At 41.9% G+C, this 27,358-nt stretch overlaps 2 long non-coding RNA genes across 3 annotated transcripts; one reads left to right on the top strand and one right to left on the bottom strand.

Moving 5' to 3' along the window:
- Positions 1-1,821: 1,821 nt before the first annotated feature.
- Positions 1,822-12,317, bottom strand: LOC121637546. 2 transcript variants are annotated; one of them, XR_006009861.1, is made up of 5 exons: positions 12,241-12,317; positions 8,322-9,419; positions 8,029-8,181; positions 7,455-7,547; positions 1,822-2,260 (listed from the first exon to the last, which is right to left on the bottom strand). It is a non-coding gene; the product is annotated as an uncharacterized LOC121637546 (long non-coding RNA). The 2 variants fall into 2 exon arrangements; XR_006009860.1 differs by lacking the exon at positions 12,241-12,317 and adding an exon at positions 9,534-10,281.
- On the top strand, positions 2,558-3,570 carry LOC121637547. The gene is made up of 2 exons (XR_006009862.1): positions 2,558-2,981; positions 3,384-3,570. It is a non-coding gene; the product is annotated as an uncharacterized LOC121637547 (long non-coding RNA).
- Positions 12,318-27,358: the final 15,041 nt, after the last annotated feature.

The raw sequence follows: 27,358 nt of genomic DNA on the forward strand, positions 1-27,358 counted from the left end.
AGAACCAAGACAGATCCAGACTTCGGACTGATCCAGAATCAGTACAAATCCAGACTCCGGACTGATCCAGACCCCGGACAGATCCAGAACCCAGACAGATCCAGACTCCGTACTGATCCAGATCCCGGACAGATCCAGACTCCGGATTGATCTAGACTCCGTACTGATCCAGACCCCGGACAGATCCAGACTCCAGATTGACCTGGGTCACTGCCTTTATGTTCCTTTTTTGTGGAAAATATTTCTGTGATTAAATTAGATGTCACGTTATGTTTAAATAAGGCTGTGGTTTCAAGATCAGATGTTATCTTCCCATGGTAACGGAGAGGTTAGCTGTCACAGAGTTCATGTCTTAGCAGAGCTGATTTGTCATCTGGTTCATTAAACCTGTACCTACAATACACTAATATGCAGACTCATTACTGCTGTCGCTGTCACTGACCTTTAGTTTAGTTCGAGCTTGAAATTCGGAGGACGTGCATGACACAAACAAATGCAAGTTACATTCAATAGCCTGGAACAACCTGGCAAATTCATAATTAAACGTTTAATTCTAAGCCACTGTCGTGTGATTTAACCTTGGTGAGTATTTAAGACTTACATCGATCACCTGAACTGTCTGGCTGAAGGGAACGGATAAATCTTCCACAAACTAAACAGCACATTGAACTGGTCTATGCAGGATCAGCAGAGACAGTTTCATACCTTCAATATTTATGTCCATCACAGGGATTCAAAAATAATTACACTGCTGTGGATCATTATTTCTGACTCAAGCTTTCAAGTGTTTCTCCAGGCTGCACTGTAAAAACAAACTGTTGGGATCTAACCAATAAAATTGGTGTAGCAATTTCCACTCATTTTACTTGATTTGATCTTACCCACTACTATTGATTACATATTAACCAAGTTCAATAGCTTAAACACAATTTAAAAATTAGTTAAACTCTAACTACTTTTTTTACATATAAAACTTGAAAAAATCAGTTAAATGTTAACTAATTCAATTGCCTATGATATTACTGAAATTAATTAGTTAAATTTAAGCATTATTTTACAAAATTTGTACTATTTAATACTAAACTGGCAACTAAATTTCAGATAAACAAAATAATACTGGTATCAATTATTATTTAATGAACCAAATAGAAATACAAAAGTTTTTTTTTGCACATTCAACAGTACTGTAACAACTGAAGAAAAATAAAGACGTGCATTCAAGATTGCTAAAGAAAGCATAGAGATATCCTGCTTTCTGATTATTTTTCCCTTTGACATTTAAGTATTCCTGTTTTACTTTGTAAATATTTTAACTTCCAGTTAACATGGAACTAACCACAGTTTAGTCATAATAAGTACAGAAGTTACACCAGGTTTAGTATAGAACTTCCTGAATAGAGATACAAAAAATATATAAACTGATTTTAATCCTAACATGAAGATCCTCATTTTTACATCTTATTTTCTACCAGAAAATATCATTATCACTTGTCAACCATGCATTTCTTATGTGTTTGCAAAGTGTACATGTATACCTTTTTTTATAACATAAGTAGGCCAGTCATTCCTGGTCTTGACAAAATACCAGATATTTTCACATTTTCAGACTTTGGTTAATCCAGAAGCTGTACACACTGGTCAACAAGTTTCAAGGATAGACAAAACAAAAACATATAAAAGGTCAACATTGTAATATATCATCATATCCACTTCCAACCTAAGTCAGGCAATAGTCACAAAGAACAAAACAGTTAAAGTAACCAAACTACTAGAATACCACTGAATTCCACAGTAGCATGCATGGCATAAGTGTATGAAGAATAGAGGGTTCTGTTGTTAAGGAGTACATTGTCTTTAGTCTTTCAACTGTTTTAGGGTAACAACAGAACATTGGCAAGGGCCAAAACAAATATCAACCAAAACCAGAAGTCTCTGCAGTGTAGAAATAGTTTGCTGTGCAAATATTTCACTCCATCAGCTTACTTTTGAGGCTGTGTACCTTGTTGTGCAATTTAGCGGTATCAATCCCCAAAAAGATTTTCTGGAACACTTCAAATGTGCACTTGAGCTTTTTGGGATACTCAAGGTTGAGGGCATAGATTAGTCCCATCAAGAGTACACATGCCTTGGCTCTGGTTCCACACCGAGTGATCACTTGCTTGCCCTCTATCACAATGGACACATCTACTGGGTCCTCTTCAGCAGTGGGTTTATGGATCACAAGCACCTTCAGAGCGTGACTGAAGTTCTAGGGTTCATCCTGCATGTTATAAAGAAAAAAAAAGTTTAAATATTATTTCATAATGATGACAGTTTTTCAATCTATTTCTCAATTTGATATTAAAACCATCTCTTTGTTTGTTGAGATGAATGAAATATATATTTGTCTTTCCTTGGCACAACAAAGATTATAGCTAGGTCACAACCATTTAAAAAGGGAAATGGAAAAAACTTAGTCAGACTGTAGCTTTTAGCAAGGTTTAGGTTTAGGACTAACTGATAAATGGAATCATACTCCTACAAAAGATATTGGAAATTAAACAAAGCTATTATGGCCAGGGGCGCCGTATGGGGGGGAAAAGTTAGGAAGATTCCAAGGGCCCACGACTTGATAGGGGCCCATTGAGATATAAAAATATATAAGAAAATTATTAAGCATTATCTAGAAATAATAGCTATTTTTTCAAGTATAATGAGAAAATGTAGCAGTAAAATAAATTGCCACTCTGTTCTAACTTATTTTTCAGTAGTAAAATGATAAAAAAAAAAATTGTTATTGACGGCCACCTCCATAAAACTAAATGGTTTGGTCCTGGCTGTAATAGCGCATCAGTTTGAATGAACCTGTCGGAAGCATCGAATATTAAAAATGCAGCGAGGTAAAAATAAGTCGGGTTTTCAAAAAAGGAGAGAGCGAAAGGAGCAAAATGAAAGACAGAAGAGAGGATGCCAATATGTGACCCATTTTTTCACCAAGAAAGGTGAGGTTGAGATTAACCTGTTGCTCATAAGCTAGCTACCTACAAGCTAATTTAGTCCCTCTGAGGTCAGAGGCATCGCCTGGATGATGCCTAGTGATGCGCGAGCCGACGGTTCGCGAGTTACCTTGGAAAAATAAAAACGACCCGTGTTTGTGTATTTTTTATCTTTAATGAAACCAAGCCTCTTTAGCGTTTATAGTAAACTCATCGTATGTCTGTAGATAATCCAGTGGGCGAGTAGCCTGTTTAATCCACAAAGCTCACAGGGTTGACACGTCACAAACTTTCACAACAAGACCAGGCAAGATGAAAATGCGACAGACCTCAGAGGGAGTACATTTTAGTAAGATATCTATATTAAATTAGTTTTCCTTTCCTTACCCCTTCAACATATTAAAACAGATGAGCCAGCAGCAGCCCCATCTCCACATAACCCGTCCCCCACCTGTCCCAATGAAGAAGGTGAGCAATGTTCAAAGACCAGTTAGAATCATTACAGAGTATGAGAATTTCTCTTTTTACCATCCAAACAATACAAAAGATTTTTTGACAGAAATTGACTAACCCTTTTTTTTCTACATAACAATCACTGTGAAATAAAAACAAAAGCCTGTAATTGTTTGTACTGAATACTGGACATTTGGTTGGAAACATTAAGCCTACATCAGCCTGTATTAAAGTTACAGTCAATGTTTTAAGTCCAGTTAGCTGTGTCTTTCTATTACCTCTATTACAACTCTGCATGTGAACCAAATGTTTAGTGCAGCTTACAACACTTGCTGTGATGAGCCTGTTTTTTCTTCTTCTTTTTTTATTGTGATATTATGTTTTCATTACTACGTATGGATGTCCCAGGGTGGGAAACTGTTAGTATTAGAAAATGCTCATATGAGGACTGTCCCATGGACCCTTTTTCTCTGTATCTTTGTGACTATGTACAAGCCTTGTACCACTAGTGCTTAACAAAAAATGCATTTAAAAAGTAGATGTAGATTGAGATTGAAATACAGCCTTTAACAGACACTTTGATTGTGATTCATAGGAAGAACAATTTATTTGAACAGCTTGATGAAGCTTCCCCTAAAGCATATCTACCATATTGTTTGCTTTCTAGTGGTAGTCCCTACAGTGAATTGTCTGATTTATGTAACTTTTAGTAGTGTCATTTGTTGAAATATGATATATTTCAATATAATGTGTCACATGCATCATGTACTGTCTACAGAGCCAGGGCCTTCTCAGGTTTGGTCAGGAAGAAGTGTGGAAGTGGAAGAAGAAGGGAAAGATTGTGACAGTGCGAGTGATGAGAATGAAGAAAGTGAGAAGTGCATGGACAGTCAAAGTGAAGAGAAAGATGTTGAAACAGAAGTTATTGATGACTTGCCCTCTCAGTCAGATGATCCAGGTTTGTGGCCAGCAAATATAACTGATCAGGACAGAGAAGCTATTGTAAGGAAACTTGTCACCAGAGATGGTGATGTTTTGATGCCACATGACTCTGAGGGAAAACCATTTCCAGGGTATCTGATGTATAGTAAGGCGTCCAATGGAAGGGAAAAGGTGAAGAGAGACTGGGTAACTTACAGCAAAACTACAAATGCTCTCTACTGTATTCCATGCCTGCTCTTTTCTCATTTGCAGAAAAGACCATCACTTAGTGCACTCAACAGCAAAAAAGGCTATGAAATGTGTGACGTAAAGTGGCGTAGAATGTATGACAAATTTCCTGACCACGAAAGGAATAGGGCACACAGGGAGTGTTACTTGAAGTGGAAAAATTTCCAACAGTCTGTAATGACCACTTCTGGCATTGACTCCCAGTTACAAAAACTGATACAAACTGAAAGTGAAAAAAAAACAGAGCTATATTGCAACGAATTTTGCATGTAACTTTACACTTGGCATCAAGAAATTTGCCTTTCAGGGGTAAAACCAAAGATCTCGGTGATATCCAAAATGGTAATTTCTTAGGCACACTGGAGCTTTTGTCTCAATATGATCCATTGCTTAATGAGCACTTGGAAAAAGTCAGGGACAAAAAAAAAGGAACCCGCCTGACACATTATCTGAGCTCTGATATTCAGAATGAATTTATTGATTTATGTGGCCGAAAAGTCTTGAAAACTATTTTAAAGGAACGTGAGGATGCTATTTATTATTCAGTCATCTGCGATGCTACAGCAGATATTTCTCATACTGAGCAAAATGTGATCCTCATACGATATGTAAGCTATAGAAAAGAAACAGATGACTGGAAGATCACAGAACGGTTCCTGGAATTTAAGGACTTTCACAAAAAGACTGGGAGTGAAATAGCAGAGATGATTGAAAATGTGCTTCATGAGAAAGGAATAGACATTGGAGACTGTAGAGGACAAGGGTATGACAATGGGGCAAATATGTCAGGAAGGGTCAAGGGAGTCCAAGCCCAGATATTAAAGAAAAATCATTTGGCAACATTTTCACCCTGTGCCTCCCACTCTTTAAATCTAGTAGGTGTCCATGCTGCACAATCAAGCCCAGACGTAACGACATTTTTTGGCTGCATCAATCGCCTTTATGCATTTTTCAGTGCAAGCCCAGAACGCTGGGCCATCTTCACTGAGAAAACAGGTTGCTCTTTGCATCGTCTCTCAGATACTCGCTGGAGTGCGAGGATCATGGCAGTTAAACCTGTAGCAAAACACCTCCCCTCTGTCATTGAAGCCATAGACCATACACTCAAAACACGTAGCCTCAGGAATGAGGCTAGATCAGAGGCTAGTGGTCTGAAGAGCTACTTCATGACATTTGAGTGCATTGTTCTACTCACTGTCTGGCTCAAAGTTCTGCAGTGTATTGATGACAGAAACTTGATTATCCAGTCTGGAAAAATCTCTCTTGAGACAGAAGCAGCCAATATCAGTGCTTTAACAAAAGAGATGCTGGCTCTTAAAAGTAAATGGGAGGCACTCCTGTCTGAGGCAACACTGGTTGCTACACAAATAGATGTGGAACCACAGTTTAGGCCAAACAGACAGAAAATGAAAAGGAAGAGATTCCATGATGAGACCTCTATGGAGGAGACAGCTCAGGACAGTCCAGAAACAATGTTTTGGAACACAGTGTTTTTCACTGCCATGGACAGCATCATAAGTGACTTGGATACTAGATTTAACACCACTGCAGCAACAGTGGAAGAATTCTCTGCTGTTTTGAAAGTTGGTAGGATAAGTGAAGATAAAGTCCATTCTGTGTGCCAATCACTTATTAAGAAATATTCTGGAGATCTCACACCTGACTTTGAGAATGAAATACGACACCTGAACATGGTATATGCTGCAACTTTCTCTCCTAACTTGTCCCCTCTTGGTCTCCTTAATGCCATAAACAAGATGCAGCTGCAAAGCATCTTTGGAGAGGTTAGCATTGCTTTACGCATATTTTGCACTTTGCCTGTTACTGTTGCTGGTGGTGAGAGAGCCTTCAGCAAGTTAAAACTGATTAAAAACTATTTAAGGTCCACAATGTCTCAGGACAGGCTATGCAATCTTGCCATGCTGTCCATTGAAAGTCAGTTGGCTAGAAAGCTGAACTTCAAAGACTTAATAAATGACTTTGCAAGCAAGAAGGCTCGTCGCTGGGCTCTTGGGGACTCAGGCTGAGCGAGGGCCAGAGAGTTCTGTGGATATTGATTATTATTATACCCACAGCCTTAAAAGAACAGACAACACTATATGTTATAGTAGTGTAATGACTGGGCAGTCAAAATTAGTTAAGCTATTATTTGAGTTAGAAAAGTTATATTTTCAAGAGTAATTAGTTATTATTCATTAATTAATATTTCTATTTGATCGGTGGTCACTGGTAGCTTACTGGTAGTTTGTTATTACCATATTTCTAAACTCCAAATCAACTGATTTATGTAACTACTTCATTTTCTAAATAAAAAAAATAGAAGCAGCTAAGTTTTAAGAAAATCAGATGTTTTCTTTTTCATGTATATTTACATTTACATGTAGCTTTCTTTAATGTTAAGAGTATCGTTTAATGTTGGAATTTATAATAAAAAGTTATATTGAAACTAAGCAGTGATGTTGAGTGCATCCTTAAACAGATTTTATCCTTGTTGAATAATATGATGTGGTGGGTGGAAAGAAAAAAAAAAACAAAAAAACAAAAATATATATATATATATATATATACCGTATATTGTATATAAAAGAAAAAAATGGCATAGGGCCCTGTATGAGTATGTATGTGTATATATATATATATATATATATATATATATATATATATAATGTGTGTGTATATATATATGTGTGTGTATATATATATATTTAAATATATATATAATATACACACACACACACTCATACGGGGGCCCTATGCCATTATCTTTCATAGGGCCCAGCTTTCCTGGCGGCACCCCTGATTATGGCTATAAATATGTCAATACCATGAGTTGATCCAAGTCATTCACATACATACCTGGCAATCTTGGAAGAGCTCTTCTTTGTTTTCCCCAAGGTACTCAATGAGGCAGCAAATGACTGAATCTCTCCTTTTTTGGACACTCTGGGACTAGAAGGACATATATTTGGGGATAAGAATGGTGGTCTTGAGAACTAATACTACAAAGAAATACATGGAAATGGAAGACAGCCTTGCAAATTTAAGACATATCAATTTTGACTATATAAACAGCATTTGGAAAATGAATTTTAAACAGAATTTACAGAAAAAGATGCATATACTTCTGTTGTACCCTGCAGCGTAAAACAGGTGTTTTATAAAATACATGGCTTGGGCCCACTTGTTAGCGGAATTTATGTACTGGCACTAGATTTTGCATAATCAAATCTATCAGGCTACAGAAGAGATGTATTATCTAACATATTATGTTGTACTAGTGTAGTTATTCACTGATAGTCTCCACAATGACCATATAGGGAGTATAAAAGGGAAAATGTCTGAAGATATAACCTACGCAAGATGAAAAATAGCATGTTAAAAATACACACACATATATACATATATATATATACATACATATATATATTACCTCACAAGTGTTCAGGAAAGGCTGCATTCGGATACCAACAGCTCCTCCTTTGGCACGCATCAGTTGCAGAAGGTGCGGGGTGTACCCATCAAGCTTCTGTAAGAATGTCTCTTCTAGGGAAACAGTTGTTAAATGCCGAAACTCCTCTTTGATCTATTAAATGATTAAAAATAAAACATAATACAACATTCTTAATGACAGTCTTTATTCTGAATAAAATTAGAAAAATTTACATAAACATACAAATTAAATTAACTTGATGTTGTCTATAAAAATAAGATCAAGATTCTTACTTGAGCCTCAGTTAACAATCCTGGCCACCGTTCTCTGAACACATGGACAGCTGGACTTCTGGTAACTAGTTCCAGTCTCCGTACTGAAAATGTTTTGGACATTTTTTCTGCTATTATCTTGGCATTGTTCTTCTTCTTTGTTTCTTCAATTAACTCGAGCCTCTCTCTCTCCAGTGTCTCCTCATTTTCTCCAGCAGGATGTGGAGGGAGGTAATTGACCTCTGCTTTTTTTGGTCTTTTCACATTTTTGCTGGGGCTGAATCAACTGGCTTCTTCCTCCTCAATGTATTTACTTCCAACTCTGGATAAGCAAATTTTCGTGATTTCAGCATGGTACGGTAATTGTGCATTTTATACTTGAGTCGTTGCTGCCAACCATACATTCCTGAAAAAGATCCTGGCTCCTTAAGACAGGGAAACTTTTCAACAAGGGCTTCAACCACTGAAATTATTTGCATATTTGATGGGTATACCGTGTAGGAGAATATGGCTTTGGCAAGGTCTAGCATTATTGCTGATTTAACACTCGCATCACTGAAGTGGGTTCCAGATGTATGATATGTTTTATTTGCTTCTGCAAGGATCATTTCAATGTCACGTGAAAATTTGGGGATACGAAACTGCGCAGGCCATGGAGCAGACCTGCACGATGCAGGGAGAATAATGGTGTCTTGTGAACTTGATGATGCCCCATCTTCTGTAGGAGAGGTAAACACTTCATCATTCTCATCTACTTGAGTGGTGTACACTTCACTTTCATCTGCAGCCAAAGTGCCCACTGAAATCAGTGTAGAGGACAGTTGTGATTCATCTAGTGGACGCAAGTCAAGGGTGACCACAGGTTCTTTCTTTACCATCTTCACAGTGGCCTTATCATCCAGGTCAGCAGTTGATGTGACACTGAAAAATTGGTTTCCAAAATCTTTATCTTCATAAAGAAGTCCAAATTCCCCATGCAAGTGGAATGTTGCAAGAATCATTGAAAGAAGATCTTCCACAGTATCAGGGACTCCTAATGGAAGAATCAACTTCCGTATGCCATGTTCCTCAATGATGACTCGTAACTGGAATGCCATGTTGAGTAGAAGATGTCAACAGCTGTAGGAAGACACACAGAAAAGACACTTCAGTTTATAAAATGAAAGCATTTACTTGAAAGCATATAACTGATGTAGCATTATAGCAATACAATAACAGAAGTAAATAACCTACTCTGAAATGCAAATAAAATGCTTCAGGGACACCATTCGACCATCTCTTGTATTATATGCAGCCAAGGGGTATGCATCTTTTATTTCTGAATGCTGACAGATTCCAATCTCTCCCGTGGGCTCCACTTTAAAGCTCCTCACGTGCTCGTGATACCAGCCACTCAGCTGCTTGAGAACAAAGATAGGGCTTTCATGCACAATGATTATTTGGAGTATTTCTCCAAAGTCAGGCAATCCTCCTGTTGATCCAAAAGGCAACAACATTCCAGCACAGTAGTCAGTGCCTAAAATGTTGATTTTGTTTGTGACACTCACAACCTCTGCCCTGGGGAACTTCTTCAAAAATGATTCCTTGATGTTGTCTTTTAGAATCTCTACTGCCACCTGAGTTGTTCTGGACACAGAGAACGTTGGTCTTAAGATATTAGTTTCATGGATGTGATAAGCAATCATTGATTGGTGTTTTCTTGCCATTGTCATGAGAATGTTTTTGAATGACCCTGACTGCCTTACAATCCTTTTAAAGAATCTATGTTTTGCTTCAAAACGCATGGTCCACAGAGCCACAAGAGGTCCAAAAGCAGTTAGAAGCCACGGATAATGTTCAAGGAAGTGATGTTTCGGTTTCAACTTCTCCTGTGGAAATACATCTGAATATCTGAAACGATGTTCACTGATCTTGCTGTCCACATATCCCAGTGTCTCATCTGTATGGACAGGAGCCATTACAAGCTCAACAACATCTTTCAAGGTCATCAAAACCTGCCATGCCATGTCATCTTCTGGGACTTTTTCCCCGATTATTAAAGGCAGCAACCGCAACAGGCACCAGTTTTCATGGGCATTTCCACCTATGCTCTTTCTTACTGAAAAGGTCAATGGAATTGCTTGTGGGCTGTTTGCTTTGTCATTCCGCTTGTAAGGAAACTGACAGATGCGATCATTGAGCTCTTGAAGAGAAAAGTATTTCTTTCTTATAAACTCACGAAGACATAGTGCCAGTTCAAATGGTACAATCCCTTCAAGCAAATCATGTAAAGGATCAGGTGGATAACCTGATGTGGCATGAAAGTGACTCAGTCTTTCTGTGAGAGGACATTGCCTTTTCACTCCACAATGATGGCCTTCAGCAGTTTCAGATAATGCTGCTTGAACATGTTTAGCATGTTTGGCTCTAGTTCGTAGAGGAAACATTCCAGTTCTGACTTCATGCTCCTGGATCAGAGAATGCTCCCCAACACAAAAGCGACAATAGTGTGAAGAAGAGAAGCTTTCAACAAATCCACCTATGGAGTGAGCTCCAAGATTGTCGGCTACTACAGCAAATACTGTACCCTTGACAACTCTACCTAGACTTGACACAAAAACACCATCATCTTCAAAGTTTTTTAAATCTTTAAGAAGTGGTTCCAACACTTTAGGGTATCCATATTGCTTGACATCATTTGCCTTACAAAGAATGGCCAGGTAAATGGAAGTCAAAGCAGATCGCAAGGTAGCAGGCACATCTGCAAACACCCAGTACACAGCCGTGACTTTATGCTTCTTGCGGGACGTCCCTAGTGGGTTGCAGACTTCAAAGTCATCAATGTAAAGAATGAGTGGGAGTTTGAGTTCCTCTCCAGATAAAAAGTCATTTTCTCTGAGGAAGGATCCATCATACAATGATCTGTATACAGATGAAGCATCAGGCTGTTTTTTACACTTTAAAATTGTCTCTTGAATGTTTCTAGTATTTACAAGTTGAGACAATAATGGGAGAACTGGTACATACTGGAATGTTTTTTTGTTGCTGCTATCAAGTATGTACTCAACTGGCTCAATATATGAGAGACACTCCTTCATGAATTGATTCCTCTTATAGTGAGTACTTAAGGGACCATCCACAGCCAAAGCGGTACATAAAGGGTTTAGGTGGCAAAAGTTTTTCACAATCTCTGAAACTACTGCATCTTCGATAGTGCAGTCATGCTTCTTGAAAGTGCTTTGTATAATGTCTTTGAGCACAGGTCCAGATGCACACGATGTGAGGAAATGAAGTTCCTCTACAAGTTCATTTATACATGTATTAGACACATTGTGAATGCATTCTAATTTGAGAAGGAGTAAACCCAGTCTCTTAATGAGGACTTTATCCACATTCTCATCTTCATCAAGGACAGACTCGGAGTAGTTTTCACTTTCAACAAATGTGCTATGTTCAGATGTTTGGCTTTGGAAGTTCTGGAAAACAGATGTCTTAAAATCTTCAACACAGTGTGGATTGTGTTTCTTGCTTTTATGACTGTGGAATGTTGTGTATATATTTGTCTTAAAATCACATCCTTGGAAAACACAAGAGACAGTCTGATAATTTTTAAGATGGCCTCCTAGGTGTTCAAAATATTGTCTCTCTGTGTGGAAACTGCATTAACTGCAGACTAAGCATGTGAAGGTGAGGAGTTGACTTGGATTAGATGTCGCTGGATGATAACGGGCACAATGTGTCCGTAAGGAACCCCATGTCTTGAAGTTGCAAGGGCAATCAGAATGGAGACAGAGTATTGACTGGCTTCTACCAAAATGTCCATGTTGTAATCTATAGTGTTTTAAAAGATTCAATCGTTTTGATGATGTGAAACTGCAGATTTTGCAGAGCCAGTTCATTTGAAATGATGGAAAACCTCCAAAATATTTGTCCATGGGTTTTGCAGTCAGAGTTAAGATACCTGAAGATCACGTCTCTTGTGAAAATTGTAGACTGGTGTACACAGATGCTTCTCAATTGCTTGTAAATGGTTTTCTTGAAATCCTGTTAGGGAAGACAGTCGTCACATTTATTTATTGCTAAAGCAATACCCCTGGTATAGGTGCATCACACATAAAGAAACATCAAGCTGTAAATGTCATTCAGCTGGAGGAGAAGAGAGGAAACGAGCCATTTTTGAAGAGTCAATCAGTCATCATCTCATCTTTCCTGACTCTCTCCTTTCTCGCTCCACAACTGCTGTTTGAAATACAAAGACAGAAAAACTACGTCAAAGACTTTGATCTGTCTCCATCTTTCTCTTCCATTCTAACATCATCTCACCCTGCCGCACGCACTGAGCGTGTGCACGGCTCAGCGAGTGCACGGCTGAGTGTGTGCACGGCTCAGCATGTGCATGGCTGAGTGTGTGCACGGCTCAGCGGGTGCACGGCTGAGTGTGTGCACGGCTCAGCATGTGCATGGCTGAGTGTGTGCACGGCTCAGCGGGTGCACGGCTGAGTGTGTGCGCGGCTCAGCGGGTGCGCGGCGAGGAGGACCGGCGTGCTGCCCGCGGGGCTCAGACCTGATCAAAGCTGAGTCTGTCAGCTTGCAGGTAGACAAACTGAACACACACTGCAGAGAGTGGGCGAGAGGCATCCACACTGAGCTGCAGAGAGGGCCGCACAGATCAGAAAGTCTGATTCTGTCTTAAATAAGGGTTATGTGGAGGTCAGAAAGCCTCAGTGAGCTCCAGTTTTCCCTCAACTCTGTGTGAAAAAGCAAGTAAAGAAGTGTGAGTTAAGGGTTGGAGCTCACCCAGCAGAGGGACGGTGCAGACAACAACCTGCTGCTTTACTGAAAGAAAGCTTTCAAATGTTGACCTCAGAAGTAGACTGAGGGCTGCAGGTCAGATATCCAGCCTGGCAGACTGTTGTGGAGCACTGGTGCGTAGTGTTTCATGCAGCTTTGATCCAGGCTTTTCACTCGCTTAAGTCAGATAATGAAAATCTTCTAAGTAGCCTCTGTTGAAGGAGAGATGACAGCAGATGAGTTTAAACGTTTATTTATTATGACGCACAGAGGCAACTTCCAATAACGTTAGTACAAACCTTATTAAATAACCTGCTGTGTAGCTCAGTATTAATGAGTTTCGCGCTACCAGTGGTGGACTGACAGGTTCCACGAGAAGAAAATGTCTTAAAACGACTTAAACATGACATAGATGAATGAAATATCCCAGTTAGTGGAATGTGTTGAGGACAGAATAACATTCCAAATCAATCAGACTCAGATCCCAGTCTTATCCAACTTCCTCCAGACCATTCAGGATGAGGTAGTGTGTAGGGAGGACCGTGACAACCAAAAATAATCCTCTTGAAGGATCTACACCCAGACCTGGACCAGGGCATCAGGCGACCCCTGGTCAGTCTATGGTGCAACATGGTGGTTGTGGATGGAATGAGACATAATGTCCCAGAGGTGCTGGACTGGATTCAGGTCTGGTGAACGGGCAGGTCACTCTATACACCAGTGGACTGGTGTATGTTTTGGCCTTTGGATTTTCTGTTCAGAAATAAGTGTTAAAAAGACAAAACAGAAGTTCGTCAAGTGAGGCGGACCAAGATGAATGCTTGAGACTTCTTCCCATTCCAGGCTTCAAATAAATCTGTGACTTTCTCAAAGTAAACTCAATGACATCAGTTGAATTGTGCTTTAGAGATGGGCCGCAACATGACAAGGACTTTCCTATTTTTTCACCGTGAGGTTCCAGCACTAAGAAGAAAACTTCCCAACAAGCGACCTCGTGTGTCACGACAGAGGCAAACCATGGTGATGCTAACACCTCAGACCAAACTTTAAACAGCCAGGCAACTATGGAGCAGATCTTAGCTGAAATTAAGTCTGCAGTCTCCTGGGTAAATGATACAGATAATTCAGTCGGCGCTCGCCTGGACATCAATGACGGTGCATTGAGTGAAATAAAAGTATCTGTCACCTAGATGCAGAGCTCTCTGTCAGTTCTCTAACTGAGTGACGGACCTGGAAAGCACATGGAAGAGGTGGAGGAGAGGGTCTCTGCAGCAGAGGCCAGCCTCAGCGCTGCTGATCATCCCCCTCTGGAGATTGACAGCTCCCACCCCGGCTCCAGACAAGCCCCTGAGAAGCGTCCGGTTTTTATGGTTTTCACAAAGAGAGGCTGTGCTCAGAGCACTGATGAAGAAATGTGACATCTACCATGAAGGCTCCCAGCTACGGTTCTACCCTGCCCTGTCCGTGGAGGTCCTGTGAAGGTGGCGAGAGCTTGACAACGCTGGGAAAGTGTTGGCTCGTATTAATAAACAGCGGGTTTGCCTGCCCAGCCCGCCTTCGGTGTCTTCGTGAAGGGCTAATCTGCCTTTTTGACACCCGAGTCTGCAGCTGCATTTCTGGATACTCTTAAATGACGTAGTATTTATTCTCTCGTTATCTCACCTTTACTGTTACCAAAGCTAATGGAGAGGGACGGCCTTCATATGTACACTTAACATCCATTGAACATTGTGCACTTTTTCATGACCACTACATGGGGACTTAGGATAGTTCATACAACAGAGCTGACTTAATTTATGGCTCATTCCCTTGAAATCGGTGGAATAGTGATTTCATTTATTTTTTTTTTTCCTTTTTTCCTTCTCCTTTTTCAGCCTTTTTCAGTTTTTCAGCCTTCATGACACAGAATGTTTAAAGCTGGTCTTCTTGCATTCCTGGGTGTCTTAGTTTTTGCTGTGATCTGTCTGTTAAATTAGGATTGGATTTGCTGAGAATGCCCTGTGACTTCTTTTAGGATAGTTTGTTCCTGTCGTTTGGGGACAGGATACAGGAGCTTATGCGCTGCTGTTCACGTTTTGTGGGTTTTATTTTTCCTATGTTAATGGACTGGAAACTAGGTTCACGTTTTGTGTTTTGTTTGTTTTTGATATATATATAACTGCTATTCTGATTATTTTCCCCATATTCAGCCATTAATCCCTTTTCAACTTTGTGGCTCTCATGTATGATTCCCTTAAATTCATTACTTGGAATGTCCAGAGATTAGGCCATTTCATTAAGAGGAAGACGACTCTAACATAACTGAACCAAAATCTGATGTAGCATTACTTCAGGGAACTAGAATATCTGATACAGACCATCTGAATCCTAAAAGAGACTGGATAGGTAAATTTTACTTCTCCCACTCACAGAACAACAAAGGCACAGCCATTCCCATTCATAAGAACCTTCCTTTCATTATAACATATAACTATTCTTAATATTTATGCAACAAATAAGGATTCACCCCAGTTTATGTCACAAATAATTTTGTTGTTGAACCATCACTGCAATGGCCTTGGCTTTCTAGCTGTCAATTTCAGTTAAATCATACATTCCTCTCTGGATAAATCCTCCTTTGCAAACACATCTAATCCGAGACTGTCCATCCTTAAAAACTTAGGCTCAGACACTGGATCAATTGATTTATGGCAACACCTAAAATATTAAAGCAAGAGATTACAGCCTTACAATTTGTACTCTAGGCTAGACTCATTTTTATTCCCAAAAACTTTATACATTCTGTTCAACCCTGCTGTATAGACCATATTGTCTTGTCAGACCATGGTCCATTACAGCTATACATTAACCCATTATCCATCCATCCATCCATCCATCCATTTTTTGCTTCTTATACGGAGTCAGTTTGCGGGGGCAGCTGCCTAAGCAGGGAAGTGCAGACTTCCCTCTCATTCACCAGCTCATCCTGGGGGATCCCGAGGTGTTCCCAGGCCAGCATGTCCTGGGTCGTCCCCAGGGCCTCCCTCTCTGACCAGATGTCCGAGCCACCTCATCTGGCTCCTCTCGATGTGGAGGAGCAGCTGCTCTACTCTGAGCCCCTCCCCGATCACCGAGCTTCTCATCCTATCTCTAAGGGAGAGCCCGGCCACCCTGCAGAGAAAACTCATTTTGGCTGCTTGTATTTGCGATCTGGTTCTTTCAGTCACTACCCACAGCTTGTGACCATAGGTGAGGGTAGGAACGTAGATCGACCGGTAAATTGAGAGCTTTGCCTTTTGGCTCAGCTCCTTCTTCACCACGACAAACCGATGCAGAGTCCGCATCACTGCAGACGCCGCACCGATCCGCCTGTCGATCTCCCGCTCCAACCGTCGGACATCCATGAACAGGACCCCAAGATACCTGAACTCCCCCACTTGGGGCAGGACCTCATTGCCGACCCGGAGAAAGAAATCCCCCCTTTTCCAGCTGAGGACCATGGTCTCGGATTTGGAGGTGCTGATTCTCATCCCAGCCGCTTCACACTCGGCTGTGAATCGCTCCAGCGAAAGCTAAAGATCACAGCTCGATGAAGTCAACAGAACCACATCATCCACAAAGAGCAGAGACCCAATCCTGAGGCCACCGAACCGGATCCCTTCAACACCTCGGCTGCGCCTAGAAATTCTGTCCATAAAAATTATGAACAGATTCTGAGACAAAGGGCAGCCTTGGCGTAGTCCAACCCTCACCGGAAAAGATTCTGATTTACTGCCGGCAATGTGGACCAAGCTCTGGCGCCAGTTGTACAGGGACCGGACACTCCATATTCCCGGAGCACTCCCCACAGTCCCCGGGGGACACGGTTAAATGCCTTCTCCAAGTCCACAAAGCACACGTAGACTGGTTGAGCGAACTCCCATGCCCCCTCCAAGAACCTGAAAAGGGAGTAGAGCTGGTCCAATGTACCATAAATGGGACGAAAACCACACTGTTCCTCCTCAACATGAGGTTTGACTATCCGACTGACCTTTCTTTCCAAGACCCCTGAATAGACCTTACCAGGGAAGCTGAGGAGTGTGTCTCCCTGTAGCTGGAGCACACCCTCAGCTCCCCTTTATGAAGAGAGGGACCACCACCTCAGTCTGCTAGTCCTATAGCATCCAGACTTTTAAGGAACTCCGGGCAGACCTCATCCACCCCTGTGGCCCTGCCACTGAGGAGGTTTTTAACCACCTCAGTGACCATAGCCCCAGAGACAGGAGAGCCAACACCAGGGTCCCCAGACTCTTCGGAAGACATATTGGTGGGATTGAGGAGGTCTACGAAGTATTCCCTCCACCGGCTCACAATGTTCCGAGTCGAGGTCAACAGCCCCCCATCCCCACTGTACACAGTTTTGACGGAGCACTGCTTTCCCCTCCTGAGCCACCAGATGATGGACCAGGATCTTGTTGAAGCCGTCTGGAAGTCATTCTCCATGGCTTTTCTAAACTCCTCCCATGGCCAAGTTGTTGCCTTAGCGACTGTCAAAGCTGTGTCCTGCTTAGCTTGACAATAGCTATCAGCTGCCTCCTGAGTCCCACAGGCCACAAAGGCCCAATAGAACTCATTCTTCAGCTTGACAGCATCCCTCACTGCTGGTGTCCACCAATAAATTTGGGGATTTCCGCCACTACAAGCACAACAACCTTACGGCCACAGCTCCGGCTGGCCGCCTCAACAATAGAGGCCCACTCAGACTCAATGTCCCCAGACTCACCAGGGACATGGTTCAAACTTTATATCAAATCAAACTTTTTTTTTATAAAGCACTTTTCATGCTGGGGCAACACAAAGTGCTTTACATGGAAACATCAATTCATGCATATTAAAAACAAAACAAGCTTTTATACACATCAAAAAAGAATACATAACAATTAAAAAAAAGCACTCAAAGTCTTTCACACAGTTGCACACACACACATGCATACATACACACAAAGCCAATAGTCTTCTTCAACTGAACTGTCTGTTTCAAAATGTCCCGTGCTACCCGATCTCTGCATTTTTAAGTCACTGAATTCTCATATATCTGCTATATTTGGAACAAAAACCACCAAAGAGTTAAGTTCTCCATGCTTACCAGACTGAGGGATCTTGGAGGCCTGTCCTTGCCCAATTTACAGTGATACTATTGGTCAGCGCAACTTAAAGTTATGTCATATTGGTTTATGAACAGAAAATATTCCTTATGGCTGAGTCTTTTTTACCCCAGAAGACTTAACTTCCTTCCTTTAATTAATAAAATAGAACATTAAATAGAACAACATAATTGTTTAACAAACCACTAGTTTGGCAAGAATTACCTAAGAAATACCTGAAGAAATACCTAAATATTTCTCCTGTCATCTCTCTCTGTGTCACACCCTCACCTGGTTCTGCCATGCAGCACACTCTACAGATTGCTGATTGGACACATCCTTGTGTGAGATTGTTTCAACAGCAATAATGTTCGTATATATTTTTCAGTATATTCATGTTCACAGCACACACAGTAAGTCAGCAATAGTAGTTTCCCATAGACAGGGTGTATGGAGATGCTGTGGCTGGAGTTGGAGAACAACAAGAGATAACAGTCTGTATTGACTCTCCTGGCCGGCTACCACAGAAAGGTAAGCAGAAAACTCTTGACATCTGGATTCTGTGCATTGAATAAACTAAATTAAGGAAACCAATGCTATTGGTTCCTGTTTCTGTAAATTTACATGAAGCAATTCCAGTAAAATAACAAACAAAACACAGTGTTGATATTATCGGCAGTATCTCCGTGAGGATGGACGTGGTGTCCTCATTCTGGGAATCCACACTCAAAAGAATTAATTGACCTTGGTGCTCAGGTGTGTCATAACCCGGCTCACGGCTACAACAAAAAAACGCCAAACAGCAAATAAGGCCAATTATAATTATTTATTAACGAAAGATTAACCATGGAGTGTGGCTGTCTGCAAAATCAGAAGTGTAGGTGCGTGCATGGTTGTGTGTAAGAATATAATGAGTGCAGTGTTGTATGGTGTAAAACTAAACTAAAAGTAAAGCAAAAGCAAGGTGCAGCGGGCACAGGTGCGGCCTGGGAGCGGAGCGAGGAAAAGAGAGAGGATGAGGCCGGCCGTAGGCGGGTCTTTTATACGCGCAGTGCGTCGGGCCCTTGACGCACGCACTCACAGCCAGGTACACTCCAGCTTCACCTGTACACACACATAATTAAAGAACACGGCCACAAAGAAGGGACCGTGACAGGTGTTATGCCATACAACCCGGCTGGCGGCTGAAGGGAGAACTCCATGAAGCTTTCCAGCATATGCCCAACAATAAAGCTCCAGGTCCAGATGGTCCAGGTCCAAATGGTCCAGGTCCAGATGGTCCAGGTCCAGATGGTTACCCAGCAGAATTCTACAAAGAATTCTGGACAATGCTGGCACTCACTTTCTACAATATGATATTTGAAATAAAGGAAAAAACAAAATATACCTTTAAATATGAACTTAGCTAATATTACTCTACTATTAAAACCAGGTAAAGACCCGACACTTCCATCCACTTCCCGTCCAATTTCATTAATAAATGTAGATTTTAAAATAATCAGCAAAGCTTTGGCCAGAAGAATAGAAAAAATAACCCCTCTAATAATACATCGCCACCAAACAGGTGTGACAACCCCAGAGCGGGCTGTATTTTGTCCGTCTCTGGGGACTTTACTTTTTGCTTCCCGCTCTCTCTTGTTCTGTCTCCTCCTCCTTCTCTCCGCCTCTGTCCTCCGTTTCTCAGGTGGCCAGTATGCTGCTCCGGTTCTCCCGCGGTACCTGGCGGGGGCGTGGCCCGTTTGGGCTTAAATACCAGGCCTTCTCCACCTGCGGGTCTCTCTGCTCGCACCAGCCTGCTTCCCTGCAGCACTCCTTTTCCTTTGTTTGTGCACTCATTAGTTTATTCACTTTAGTTTTCCAACACAACACCTCACCACAACCAACACTCCCATACACTACTGATGCTACAGATTATACACATAGGCTACACTGTTACGCTTCGTTTATTTACTTTGGTCACCTTTTCTTAATAAACTATACTATAATTGGCATCCCTCGTTGTCCCGCTTCCTTGTTTGTCAAGCTCTCACGAGCCGGGCTTGACAAAATGGGGGCTCGTCCGTTGCTGCATGTTTTCTAGTCGCCCTGCCGCATTGAGGTAAGTGCTGTTTGGACACGCATTGGCTGGGAGTTCCCTGTTAGGCTTAGGGCACTTTCCCCTTTTGGGCTTGTGTCGGGATTTGTTTGTTAGTGTTGCGGGGAGTGGTTTGTGTTGGTTGTGTCAGCAACCTTCTCGGGGGCAGTCCGTGGGGTCGCGTGCGGCAGTCTGTTGCAGGGTGCCGTGCGTCCCGCTGGTTTTGTGCTTAATCATCCCGGCACAGAACTGCATGAAGACTAGGGTCCAGTTTGGCTAGTTTTGGTTAGGCAGTTAGTGGGAACTTTCCAGTGTCGGTGTGCGTTGGTGTTTGTCTAATCGGTGCAAATCGGGGTGTGGTTGTTTGTTAGTGATGGATTTGTCTGCGTTTTATGAGGCGCCTTCGGCGGCGTTTTTGGATACCTGTAAGAAGGATCAGTTGGTGGACGCCAGCCAGGTTGGGGCTGGTGCCGTCCTGCTCCAGGGGGGTGACGATGCAGTGTTGCGGCCGGTTTGTTTCTTTTCCAGGAAGTTTAATCGCTATCAAAGTCATTATTCGGTTATCAAAAAGGAGGCACTGGCGCTAATTTGGGCATTGCAACACTTTGAGGTCTATGTGGGCGGCATGGTTCCTCTGGTGGTGTATACCGATCATAATCCCCTTACCTTCCTGAGGAGCTTAAAATCTCCAAATCCAAGGTTGGTCAGGTGGTCTCTATTCCTGCAGGGCTACGATTTGGACATCCGCCATATCAAGGGGCAGGATAACATCCTGGCGGATGCCCTGTCGCGCGCTCCATTGTCGTCTCCAGGTTAAGGTTGAGGAACGGTGACAATCATTAAGGGTACTGATTATATCTGCTGCTGTGGACTCTGGGTCTGTTGCTGCCCACTAGCTTGCTCTCTGTGTCTCAGCCTTTCTTAAATACGCTCCACGGCGCCTGGTTGCGGAGGGGCGAGTGGTACTGGGGGGTAGTTTGTTGGTGGTGGTGGCTGTGCCATGGGTCCTGTGTGGTATCGTTGTACCCTGGTGGTTTGTCTCATCCTAATTGGGGGTTTTGGTGATATCTGGGGTTGTTTTTGTATCCTTGTCTGTGAACCTTTGTTTCACAGCTTAAGGGGGAGGGTGTGACAACCCCAGAGCGGGCTGTATTTTGTCCGTCTCTGGGGACTTTACTTTTTGCTTCCCGCTCTCTCTTGTTCTGTCTCCTCCTCCTTCTCTCCGCCTCTGTCCTCCGTTTCTCAGGTGGCCAGTATGCTGCTCCGGTTCTCCCGCAGTACCTGGCGGGGGCGTGGCCCGTTTGGGCTTAAATACCAGGCCTTCTCCACCTGCGGGTCTCTCTGCTCGCACCAGCCTGCTTCCCTGCAGCACTCCTTTTCCTTTGTTTGTGCACTCATTAGTTTATTCACTTTAGTTTTCCCACACAACACCTCACCACAACCAACACTCCCATACACTACTGATGCTACAGATTATACACATAGGCTACACTGTTACGCTTCGTTTATTTACTTTGGTCACCTTTTCTTAATAAACTATACTATAATTGGCATCCCTCGTTGTCCCGCTTCCTTGTTTGTCAAGCTCTCACGAGCCGGGCTTGACACAGGATTTATTAAAGATAGACATTCCTTTACTAACACACAGTTTAACTATCATAATAGATTATTCTACTCTACATAATCTGGAATCCACAGACATTTCTTTAGACGCAGAAAAAGCGTTTGACCGAGTAAACTGGAAATTTTTATTTGCAACGTTAAACAAATTTGGATTTGGGTCATCTTTCATAGATTGGATAAAAATATTATATAACAACCCAAATGCATGTGTGAAGACCAATGATCAAACCTCTCCAAGCTTCTGTTTGCAGAGAGGCACCAGACAGGGCTGCCTGCTTTCTCCATCACTCTTTGCTATTTTTATTGAACCCCTAGCTGCTGCCATAAGACAAAATAAAGAGATTAAAGGAATCCATGCCAAAAATAAAGAACACAAGATAAGTCTTTATGCTGATGATGTATTACTTTTCCTCCAGAACTCACCGACATCTCTCCCCCAGACAATCACACTTATTAACACATTCTCATCAATATCTGAATACTCTATTAACTGGTCTAAGACTATTGTTATGTCCATTAACTGTGACCTACAAAACATACCCAATACTACAATACAGTCTGGAAACATTAGATATCCAGGCATAAACATTTCCCCCAGGTTATCAGAACTAACAAAGCTAAATTATGTCCAGCTACTTAAAACAATAGAGGATGATCTCTCATGCTTACCCATCTAAAGTCAACTACATGTTTTTTAATGATACCCACTAAACCATCCTCCAGTTGGTTTAAGTCACTGGACTCACATATATCTAAATTTATATGGAAAAATAAGCCATCACGTATCAGTTTAAAAACTTTACAACGGGCTAAAGACGGAGGTGGATTGAACCTATTTTATTCTATTCTATTCTACACTCAATTATCAGACGCTTTTATCCAAAGCGACTTACATTTGAGAATAAGAACAACACAAACAAGAATTCAAACAAGATGGGACATCATAATTAAGTGGCAGTCAGACTACTGTGAGTCCACTTGGACTCAGGTGCTGTCATGTAGCGCCAGAGGCAGTGCATATAATTCTTTTTTTTTTTTTTTGTTTTGTTTTGCTTTTATAATTTTTTGTAAATCATTTTGATTAAATACAAGCTCACGAATTCATCAGACAATATCAACTTGGGCATAAGTGCACGCAGCTTATTCAGTATTTGGGTTATTGTTTTGTAAGCCAGAAGCAGAGCTTTGAATCTGATGCGCTGCAACTGGAAGCCAGTGGAGAGCGATTAGCAGCGGAGTGACATGAGCTCTTTTGGGCTGGTTGAAGACCAGACGTGCTGCTGCGTTCTGCATCATCTGCAGAGGTTTAACTGAGCATGCAGGCAGGCCAGCCAGTAAGGAGTTGCAGTAGTCAATGCGTGAAATGACCAGAGCCTGGACCAGGAGCTGGGTCGTGTGTTCAGTCAGGTATGGTCTGATCCTCCTGATGTTGTAGAGAGCAAATTCTAGCAAGATCTAGCAACCGAGGCAACATTGTCTTTAAAGGTCAGCTGGTTGTCTACCATGACACCAAGATTCCTGGTAGAAGACGTAGGCACAAGTGTGATGGAGTCAAGCTGCACGCTTATCTGTGGCGGTAAAGAAGGATTGGCTGGAAAGACAATAAGCTCAGTCTTGGACAGATTTCTCCAAGATACTCTGAAGGATCTTCCTGTGAGGTAGGAGATAAACCATGAGTGGAGAGATCCTAAGATGCCAAGCTCCGAGAGTGTGGAGAACAGTATATGATGGTTGACCGTGTCAAAGGCAGCAGACAGGTCCAGCAGTCTAAGGATTGAGGATTGACCAGCGGATCTGGCAACCCGTAGGGAATCAGTAACTGACAGGAGAGCAGTTTCAGTAGGACGGCCTTGCCTATAGCCAGACTGATATGGATCTAACATCCGTGGTGTGGATATCACCAGCTTAAATCTATTATATGTAAAAAAAAAATATGCCATTGACCAATTAAACTTACAGCTACCTATTAGGGTGGCAGAATTCATGAATCTCAATGCCCCAAAGCTATTATCAAAAACATATAGACTATTATCTAAACTAGAAGACTCAATCTGTCTTCCAACTTTAAAATGGGAGGGTGACTTATCCAGTAACTTTAATAAAGATAAATGGTCACAAATATGTTTAAACACCTTTAAAATGACTAAAAATTCAAATATGTAACTAATACAATTCAAAATTCTGCATAGAACTCATTATACAGGACAAAGGATGTTCAGGATGGGTCTGTCACAATCAAACATCTGCCCACACTGCAATGAAAACACACCAGACAACTATCTCCATGCCTTGTGGTCCTGCACACCTGTCCACAGGTTCTGGCTTCAGGTATGTGTGGACATGTCAACATGGTTTAAATGTAATATTCCTACAATCCCCGCACTGTGTCTACTAGGTGACTTGGGTGACATTAACATGGTAATTAACTCTGCACACATGATACGCACAGCATTATGCATCGCAAAGAAAACTATCCTTGTGAACTGGAAGACCAAAAATAATCTGCGTATTTAGCAGTTTAGGAATCTCTTAGTAGACAACATCAGTAGTGAGACAATGTCTGCCTCCTCGAAGAACCAGTTAACTGAATTTCAGTCCCTGTGGGCCCCTGTGATTAGCTCCATCACTTAGTGTAGGTGGAGGACTGTGACCTCGTTGCTTTAGGGGCTGGTTGGGAGTGGTGTGGGGCCAGGCTGCTCTGTGGAGGAGGCGGCTTTGTGTCCGGCTCTGTTGGGGCTCTGGGGACCAGTGGTTGAGGTTGCTTCATGGCGGAGGGTGAGGCCACTGGTGGTGCCTGGGTCGGTGGGCGTCGGCCCTGGGCTCTGGTGCCTGGGGGTGGTCCAGCCTCCCTCCGAGGTGGTGGGACCGGCCCTGGGCTCTGGTGCCTGGGGGTGGTCCAGCCTCCCTCCGAGGTGGTGGGATGGTGGGTATGTGCTGGGGTTTAGGCCTGCCCGGATGTGCTGCCATGGTGTGAGTTGGTGCATGCCCTGGGACACAAGGTATGGCCCGGGGGCAGGAGGGGTTTGAAGATGGGCTGAGTGGGGTTTGGGGGATTGTAGGGGGAGGTGCTGGGGTGCGAGACAGGGATGTGTGTATGGGTGTGGGTGTATGTGTGTTTGTGCGTTGTATGTGCTAGGATGAGTGGGAGTGTGCAAGATCACAGGTGAGTAGGTGGGGTGGGGAGGGATTACATGACCCTGTGGGGGGGCGTGGGGGTGGTGCGCCATGGATCTGGGCTCTCCCACTATTCTCCTTCCACTCCTTTGGATGGTAGAACACCATCCTCCACAACGCTCCTGATCCTGCATTTTATTCAGAGGACACCACAGCTCAAGGACAAACCAGGATAAGAAACCAAGCGTTAGCTCTGCAACCAGCTCCGTGGTGGCGTGGCCGCTGGGCTCTGCAGGGCCGAACAGACAGGTGGGTGCTGGGGGCCTGAGGTTGTAAAACCATCCAGTTCTACTGACCAGAGACAAAACATCCATGTGGCGAAAGAGAGTCATTGGCCATAAGATCAAAAAGGACGTTTGGCATCTGACGGATCCACAGCAGAGCTGACTCGGAGAGGGAAGCAGTCATGTGACCAGTTGACACGATGATGGTGAGACTGTTCTGATATCATACCACAAATAATTAATGATTTGATTCAAAACTCTGTTAATACACTGAAGTTAAGCAAATCTACATCTTTATGGAAAAAAAGTGCTAAAGAGTAAACAGAAGAAAGCTTCATTTCTAGACATTTCATGCACATAAGACTTGTTCACAGCTGGAACAAACACACACAGACACACACATTCATTGCTGCTTGCTACTGATCCACATGATGTGTTCACTAACCCCGTGTTGTTTTCACAATTTACAAAGATAACATGTTTAGTGAGCTGGTGACAACAACCTTTCCTCAGTTATCCAGCACTGATTGACACACCCTTGATAGAAATAAATAAATGAATAAAAACAAGATGGAAAGTAATATTTTATTTGATCGTTCAGATACAGTATTATGGTGACTCACTGACACATGAATTTATACTTTCTCCTCATCTAATTGCAGCTCCAGGATCTGATAAGATGGTATTTCTCTCATTTTTAGTGAGTAAATCCTTCCTGCCAGAGGTGTAAATGCCAACAAACTGATCCTTATGTGCATTTATGTTAAATACCGAATTTCCCTGCTTGGTTCTGTGTGGTGATGCAGGCTGCACGCCCCCTGATTTCCTGACAACTTTAAGTGTGTGTGTGAATAGCATTTAAACTGTTCGTGTGTCTCTGGGTCCTGAGTATTTTCATTTTGCTCACAATCGGCTTAAATTGAGGTTTTGATAATCTTGGTTCTGTATCTATAATTTATATTGAACAAGAATTGAATCTGAGCCAGCTTTTAAGGGTACAAACTGAAGGCCTGATCTATTTCAGTCAAACAAAGACGGATGAATCAATAAATAAATCGCTGAGAGGGAAGTTTCCTAAACCTTAAAGGAAAGGTTGATGAATAAATGGAAATTGAATTAAAGTAGCTCCTCTTTTAACTGGCAGCAGACGTAACTGTGTGCAAATTAGTTTAAATAAACTAAAGAAAACCTAAACACTCAAACAACGAACGTTGATGCAGATAAAATCATTTTTAGGTCATTGTTATCTCTGCAATAAACACAAGAAAATGCACTATAAAATTAATACAGAGAGATACCGGAAGAAAATAAAACCTCTTTCATTTTGGCCTGATATCCATGGATATTCTAAACTGATAATCTTATTTAAAAAAGGGGGATTTGTAAAAAGAATAAAAAGAGAAAAATCTGCTTGAGCAAATTTGGCTGATAATGGACACATTATTAAAAGAAATTCAAATTGGGTTTAAGTCCATATCATCTAAAAGCCTTAATAAGAAATCTCCAAAGCATCTCATGTTTTCCAAACAATGGCAGAATGAACTTTAAGGACCCTTATGAATGCAGGAAAACTGTTCTGGTTCAGCCTTTCTGTGCAGAACGAGTGACGTGACTTTAACAAAGTTTTCTGACTCCGACCTGAAGACAGACGACGGATGTTGAATGAAATTTTCTTCCAGCAAGTTCTTCTCCAGGATGCTTCCACAAAGGCTGCTTGCTGTTTTATGACGCTGCTAACGCTGATGCCATTAACAGCTACACATTTATTTTCCTGGAAAGCAGGACTGATGACGTGGATCTGTCTACAGGAGGAGACGTCTACACTAAATCTCTTTTGTAGAATATGTGTGTGTGCATTTTAAAATCAAATATGATATTGAACCTTATGACATTTGGGATAAACTTTTACAGGTGGAGGATATTATCAACATGTACATTTTGTGTTGTTTAATTCATGTTATCACACTACTGATGATGATTGTCATCTAGAAATACTGGAGCAAAATACATTTTATGGAAAATATTTTTGCCAAGCAGAAACATTTTAGTTCTTTTTTTTAAGGATTAATTATTCTACTCTGAGTTATTGTT

This window comes from Melanotaenia boesemani, chromosome 3 (assembly GCF_017639745.1).
Source record: "Melanotaenia boesemani isolate fMelBoe1 chromosome 3, fMelBoe1.pri, whole genome shotgun sequence".
Lineage (NCBI taxonomy): Eukaryota > Metazoa > Chordata > Actinopteri > Atheriniformes > Melanotaeniidae > Melanotaenia > Melanotaenia boesemani.